Source organism: Globicephala melas, chromosome 3 (assembly GCF_963455315.2).
Source record: "Globicephala melas chromosome 3, mGloMel1.2, whole genome shotgun sequence".
NCBI lineage: Eukaryota > Metazoa > Chordata > Mammalia > Artiodactyla > Delphinidae > Globicephala > Globicephala melas.
The window spans coordinates 132,052,656-132,060,487 of record NC_083316.1 but is presented as its reverse complement, the minus strand read 5'-3'; the positions used below and the strand labels follow the sequence as shown (position 1 = coordinate 132,060,487).

Below are 7,832 nucleotides of genomic sequence, written 5' to 3'. Positions count from 1 at the left end.
TTAAGAAAAATAATTTTTTTATAGTAAAAGAAAACAAACAAAAAAACAGACGGATAGAACCCTAGGACAGATGGTGAAAGCAAAGCTATACAGACAAAATCTCACACAGAAGCATACACATATACACTCCCAAAAACAGGAAAAGGGGGAAAAATAATAAATCTTGCACTCAAAGTCCACCTCCTCAATTTGGGATGATTTGTTGTCTGTTCAGGTATTTTACAGATGCAGGGTACATCAAGTTGATTGTGGAGATTTAATCCGCTGCTTCTGAGGCTGCTGGGAGAGATTTCCCTTTCTCTTCTTTGTTCGCACAGCTCCCAGGGGCTCAGCTTTGGATTTGGCCCCGCCTCTGCGTGTAGGTCGCTGGAGGGCATCTGTTCTTCTCTCAGACAGGACAGAGTTAAAGGAGCCGCTGATTCGGGGGCTCTGGCTCACTCAGGCCGGGGGGAGGGAGTGGGGGCACGATGCGGGGCGAGCCTGCGGCAGCAGAGGCCAGCATGACGTTGCACCAGCCTGAGGCACGCCATGCGTTCTCCTGGGGAAGTTGTCCCTCGATCCCGGGACCCTGGCAGTGGCGGGCTGGACAGGCTCCCGGAAGGGGAGGTGTGGATAGTGACCTGTGCTCGCACACAGGCTTTTTGGTGGTGGCAGCAGCAGCCTTAGCATCTCATGCCCGTCTCTGGGGTCTGCGCTGTTAGCCGCAGCTCGCGCCCATCTCTGGAGCTCTTTTAAGGAGCGCTCTTAATCCCCTCTCCTCGCACACCAGGAAACAAAGAGGGAAGAAAAAGTGTCTTGCCTCTTCAGCAGGTCCAGACTTTTCCCGGGATGCCTTCCCGGCTAGCTGTGGTGCACTAACCCCTTCAGGCTGTGTTCACGCCGCCAGTCCTCTCCTACCGAAGCCCAAGCCTCAGCTCCCAGCCGTGCCCGCCCGCCCCGGCGGGTGAGGAGACAAGCCTCTCGGGCTGGTGAGTGCCGGTCGGCACCGATCCTCTGTGCGGGAATCTCTCCGCTTTGTCCTCCACACCCCTGTTGCTGCGCTCTCCTCCGCGGCTTGGAAGCTTCCCCCTTCCGCCACCCGCAGTCTCTGCCCACAAATGGGCTCCTAGTATGTGGAAACCTTTCCTCCTTCACAGCTCCCTCCAAGAGGTGCAGGTCCCGTCCCTTTTCTTTGTCTCTGTTTTTTCTTTTTTCTTGTGCCCTACACAGGGAAGTGGGGAGTTTCTTGCCTTTTGGGAGGTCTAAGGTCTTCTGCCAGCGTTCAGTAGGTGTTCTGTAGGAGCTTTTCCACGTGTAGATATATTTCTGATGTATCTGTGAGGAGGAAGGTGATCTCCACGTCTTACTGTTCTGCCATCTTTCCCCTCCCAGCCTTTGTTTTAAAGTCTGTTTTGTCTGATATGAATATTTTGACTCCCACTTTCTTGTCATTTCCATTTACATGAAAAAGCTTTTTACATCCCCTCACTTTCAATCTATGTGTGTCCTTTGCCCTAAAGTGAGTCTCTTGTAGGCAGCATATTGCAGACTCTTGTTTTTTATCCAATCGGCCACTCTGTGTATTTTGATTGGAGCATTAATCTATTGAAATTTAAGGTAATTATTGATAGATATGTATTTATTGCCATTTTAAAACTTCTTTTCCCATTGTTTTTTTTTTTTTTTTTTTTTTTTTGTGGTACACGGGCCTCTCACTGTTGTGGCCTCTCCCATTGCGGAGCACAGGCTCTGGATGCGCAGGCTCAGCGGCCATGGCTCACGGGCCCAGCCGCTCTGCGGCATGTGGGATCCTCCCAGACCTGGGCACAAGCCTGTGTCCCCTGCATCAGCAGGCGGACTCTCAACCACTGCGCCACCAGGGAAGCCCCTCCCATTGATTTTATATTTCTGCTTTGTCCCTTTGTTTTCCTTTCTGTTTTTTCCTTTTGTGGTTTGATGATTTTCTTTTGTATTATACTTATGTTCTCTTCTTTTTGGTTTTTGTGAATCTATTGTATGTTTTTGATTTGTGGTTACTCTGTTTTTCAAGTATGTTAACCCCTTCCTATATCTAATTGCCTTAGACTGGTAGTCTCATAGCCTCAAACACATTCTTGAAAAAAAAATCTACATTTTCTTACTATCCCACACATTTTATAATTTTCATGTCCTCTTTTCCTTCTTCTTGTTCATCCTTTTGTTGTTTATTGTGGTTATCACTTTCACAGATATTTTTTGAATTTTTTTTTTTAACCTGTGTACTGGCTTGAGTGATTTAGTTTCTAATTGTGATTTTCTCTTCTGTATTGATTCTTCTTTTCTATTTAGAGAAGATCTTTCAATATTTCCTTTAGGATAGGTTTTGTATTACTGTAATTTTTTAGGTTTTGCTTGTCTGAAGAATTATTTCTCTCTCCTATTCTAAATGATAATCTTGCTCAGTAGAGTATCCTAGGTTGCAGATTTTTCCCTTCCAGGACTTTGAATATATCTTGCCACTCCCTTCTAGCTTGTAGTGTTTCTTTAGAGACATAAGCTCATAGCCTTATGAAGCCTTAACTCTGTTTTTCTCTTGCTGCCTTTAGAATCCTCTATCTTTAAGTTTTTTCGTTTTAATTGTAATATGTCTTGGTGTAGGTCTGTTTGGATTTATCTTGTTTGGGACCCTCTGTACTTCCTGTACCTGGAAATCTGTTTCCTTTTTACGTTTGGGAAGTTTTCAGTCATAACTTCTTCAAATACCTTTTCAATCCCCTTTTCTCTCTCTTTTCCTTCTGGGATCCCCTTTAAGTATAGATTGGAATGCTTTATATTAGCCCATAGGTCTCTTATATTGCTTTTTTTTTTAATTTGGCTTTCTGTTTGTGATTCTCATTGGGTGATTTCCATTATTCTATCTTCCAGATCACTTATTTGTTCTTCTGCATTATTAATTCTGCTATTCATTGACTTTAGCTCAGCTTTCATCTCGGTGAATGAATTTTCTAATTTTTCTTCATTCCCCTTTATAGTTTCTAGTTCCTTTTTACAGTAATCTGCCTTTCTGTCAATAGTCCTTAATTCCTTCAGTATTTTCATTATCTCCTTTTTGAACTCTGTCTATTTGACTGAAGAGGTCTGTTTCATTGTTCTTTTAGGGGAATTCTCTTGATTTTTTAATTGGGAGAGGTTCCTCTGCTGCTTCATTTTACTTATATTTCTCTTGCTGTATGAGTTTAAGAGAAACAATTATCTGCTGTGGTCTTGGAGGGCTATTTTTATGTGGGAGCATCCCTGTGTAGCTTGTGTGGGTTTAATATTTTTTGGTGCAAGGACTATTTTTAGTGTGGATGACTGCCACCTCTTTCCTCAATGTATGCTGGCCATTATCTCCTTGACAGGAGGCTTGACTGGAGTTGTGGTGACCAGAGCCTGCACTGAATATTGAGTGACTAGTGAGCAGGGCCTCCTTTTTGCTCTGTGGTTGTCATTGCCCTGTTAGAGGCTGGGTCTGTTCCCTAGTTGTTGGGGTAGAAGCCCCCAGATCCATTTCTTTTTTTTTAACATCTTTATTGGAGTATAATTGCTTTACAATGTTGTGTTAGTTGCTGCTGTATAACAAAGTGAATCAGCTATATGTATACATATAACCCCATATCTCCTCCCTCTTGCGTCTCCCTCCCACCCTCCCTATTCCACCCCTTTAAGTGGTCACAAAGCACTGAGCTGATCTCCCTGTGCTATGCGGCTGCTTCCCACTAGCTATCTATTTTACATTTGGTAGTGTATATATGTCCATGCCTCTCTCTCACTTCGTCCCAGCTTACCCTTCCCCCTCCCTGTGTCCTCAAGTCCATTCTCTACGTCTACATCTTTATTCCTGTCCTGCCCCTAGGTTCTTCAGACCATTTTTTGTTTTTTTTTTAAGATTCCATGTATATGTGTTAGCATACGGTATTTGTTTTTCTCTTTCTGACTGACTTCACTCTGTATGAGAGTCTCTAGGTCCATCCACCTCACTACAAATAACTCAGTTTCGTTTCTTTTTATGGCTGATATTCCATTGTATATATGTGCCACATCTTCTTTATCCATTCATCTGTCGATGGACACTTAGGTTGTTTCCATATCCTGGCTGTTGTAAATAGAGCTGCCAAAAATACGGAATGCTACATGAATTTGCATGTCATCCTTGCGCAGGGGCCATACTAATCTTCTCTGTATCGTTCCAATTTTAGTATATGTGCTGCTGAAGCGAGCTCACCAGATCCATTTCTAAACTGTGTTTTTGAGCTGCAGTGTGAGGTATGTGGGATTGGAGCACTCCCACTGGGAGAGGAGCCACTGAGTATTCCTCTGCCAGAGCTGTTCATTGGTGAGTGTGCTCTGTTGTGTCACCTGTCACTTGTTATGTGGGCTCACAAAGTACACTGTTGTTGGCACTGCCTTTGGCCCTGTCTCAACCTTGGGTATGCCGGCAATCAGCCCTGTTCCTCAGGTGTTGTTTTCATAAGGACACCAGCACAGGTCCACTGAAGTTAGGTACCAGAACTGCAGCAGTCATGAACCTGGTCCCACTGTGGGAGCTATGGAGGCAGCTCAGACCCTGGCCTGGCCCAGCCTCTGTGTGTACATACCCACAGAGCCCACAGCTGCTAATGTTAGACCCATCCCAGTCGGGGGAGCGCTTGTTGTCCACTCAGATGTCCTGCAGGCACTCAGTTTACAAAGCCGGTGGCGGAAGTATAAATCTGTGGCTCATGCAGCCGTGGGGAGAAACTTCAGCCCCGCATTCTGCCTCGTAGCCCCTGGGGCTCAGCTGTGGTTTGGGTCCTGCCTCTGTGAGTGGGCAACCCGCTGATGGCCGCTCCTGGAACCTGCTGAGGTGGCAGCTGGGGCATGAGAGCCCATGGAGGTGGGAGCCACAAGGCAGTGGCTGGGGTCCACTCTCCCAGAGCCTGGGGAGGCAGGGGCCAGCACATGGAGAAAGAAGCCATGATGGCCACCCTGCCCCTCCCTTTGCAGGCCACTGAACAATGGCACTTTGCTTCTCTGGCGGGTCCGGGCTTCTGCAAACACACCATGGTTGCGGCCACACCACACGCTAGTGTCTTCAGACTGTCTCTGCACAGCCAACAGCAGTCCTCTCCCTGGGTCTGTCCTCTAAGCCCTGAGTTTCAGCACCCAGTCCCTGCCTGTACCTGTAGATGTTCATCTCAGGCTGGGGCGCACAGGGTGGTGGCATGGATCAAATGTGCAAGTCTCTCTCTGTTCTGCCTACCACAAACCAGTTGCTGTGCTCTCCTCTGAGCCTCTGAAGCTCCCTTTCTGTCCCGGCTGATCTCCCTGACAGTGTGGGGGCTTCCCAGGGTGCAGGAACCTTTCCTGTTTTTCAGCTCCCTCCCAAGGGCACAGGTCCCATCAGCTTCCTCTTTTTTTTTTCCCTTTCACCCTATCCAGTTACATGGAGATCTTTCTTGTCCTTTCAGATGTTTGGGGTCTTCTGCTAGTGTTCAGTAGGTGTTCTGTGGGAATCGTTCCATTTTGAGATGTATTTTTGAGGTACTTGTGGAAGGAGGTGAGTTCCATATCCTCTTACTCCACAATCTTGAATAACCACCCTAGCAGGATATTCTGATTTACCTAATTTCCCTCAAGAGTTAGGTCAGCTGAATCTATTCTGGCTGAGTCATATTTTAAAAGTGGCATTTTAGGGCTTCCCTGGTGGTGCAGTGGTTGAGAGTATGCCTGCTGATGCAGGGGACACGGGTTCGTGCCCCGGTCCGGGAAGATCCCACGTGCCGCGGAGCGGCTGGGCCCGTGAGCCATGGCCGCTGAGCCTGTGCGTCCGGAGCCTGTGCTCCACAACGGGAGAGGCCACAACAGTGAGAGGCCCGCACACTGCAAAAAAAAAAAGAAAAAAAAAAAAAAATGGCGTTTTACTGTCTTACTACTCTGAAATAATATTTGTATTTTCATGGAACCCTCCAAAGCCTTCCCCCAAATATTTTGGCAGTAAAGACACAGTGGCCACTTGGAATTAGCGTGGCTCTACCAGGAAGAATGAGAAACAAATAGCAAAGCAAAACCAAACAGAAAACCTGAATGGGGTGAAACAATAAGTCTGGTCTTTTCTCGATAACCCAGAAATAGCAAATACTTAACATGCAGACCACCACTGCCTTTCCTGGGCCCTTGGCAGACATCAGTAATCAATCATACTGCTCTTTCTGCTAAGCCCAGACATGGTGGCCTCAGAATCTCTTCAAAAGAGCCCTCTAGGAACTGAATTTTGACATGCGAATTAAGCTTTTGTAGCATTCCTGGCATAACCAAAAAGTCTCCATTCTTTACCATTCTCTCTTGTTCTTCTCCCACATTCAGAACCTTAGGGGTATCTTGAAAGCTCTAAAAATATCTAGATTTAAATTTCCTAATAGGGTCTGTATGTTGTAATCACAGGGTGCTGCTCTAGTTGTCTGTCTCATTTAAAAGAATGAGGCAATTGACTAATGGAAAAGACAGGATGACGGGACAATAAAGAAGCTTTGTCATGTTTCACTTCTTTTTCTTCTGAGATCCATCCTTAAAATGCTGTTACTGGATGCCTGGAAAATTCTCATTGATGCTAAGAAAGAAGCCATCTACCCCTCACACAGCTTACTATCCACATGAACATGACTCTACTATTATACTTTCTTCATCAATTTAACTTTACTCTTTCAGAAAAAGCTTGCCCAAGAAAATAAATATTGCAATTAACTTTACTGGGCATTCTGAAGATCCATCAGCTCTCAAGTAGGGAAAAGCATTCAACAAGTTTACATCCTAACACCCTGTGAACATCCCTCTTCAAAATTCTCACTATACTGTGTCCTCGATTTCCCAACTACTTTATCATGATTCTTACCCAATCCTAACCAAGCTTCCCACATTGAAAGACATGCTTTTCAGTAGACTTCAAATATCATAAACTTCCCCAGTTTTCCCTTCTTCATTTGTGAGGATAGGAAGACTCTTTGAAGGTAGTGTTCTCACTTCCTACAGTAAGAAGAAATTCTGCTTTGTCGTATCAGGTTGTTTGGGTGATATTTTGGGGAAGCCACTATATGACAATGTCAACAGCTCCTGAGCTGTTCAGGTGAATACAACCAACACTTGTTGGGCAATTTCTATGTGTACAGCACCTGGAATTTTAGTGGAAGGGGCTTAAAAGGATTCTCTAAATCTTCCAACTAGTGGAGGCATACCAGGCATATGAGTACCAAAATGAAGTAATATTATCAGGTGGTTTTTAGAGAAAGAATTAATTCCCACTAGGATATCTCAGAAGACTTCTTGGAGGTGATCTGTTTGAATTGTCACACCAGAACAAGGCTAATATGTCCAAGTGGGAATGGAAGTGGGGGGAGAGCATTCTAGACTGAGGCAGTAGGCGCCAAGGGCAAAGAGGTGGAAAAGGTCAGAGTGTGTCCCCAAAACTCAAGAAGACACATGGGGTGGTAGGAATAGAGGGAAATGAGGCAGGAAAGGTGGATATACATCAAGCAATACGTACTTGGAATGCCAGAAAGGAGTTCCAGGTTTGATTCTGTATGCAGTGAGTGCACAGGAGGTTTTTGAGTTCACTCTACGTTCTCAATCTCCCCACCTCTCCCTCCATCTCTATCTCTCGGGTTATCTACCTCTATCCCTTGTTCTCTCCCCTTTCCTCCCCTTCTCTCCACTACCTACAACCCCTCCTTTCTGTGATCCCTTTCTTTTCCCTTAATCGAATCTCCTCTTCTCTCTCTCATCTCTGTGGCTCACATCCCCTTGTTTTCTTTGTGATCTCCAGCATTTATATTTTCTCTCTCATCTCCACAGCTTGCACT

General features: G+C 45.4%; 1 non-coding gene across 1 annotated transcript; it reads right to left on the bottom strand.

The window, feature by feature from the left end:
- Positions 1-4,113: 4,113 nt before the first annotated feature.
- Positions 4,114-4,220, bottom strand: LOC115840838 (U6 spliceosomal RNA). Its single transcript, XR_004034596.1, has one exon. It is a non-coding gene; the product is annotated as a U6 spliceosomal RNA (small nuclear RNA).
- Positions 4,221-7,832: the final 3,612 nt, after the last annotated feature.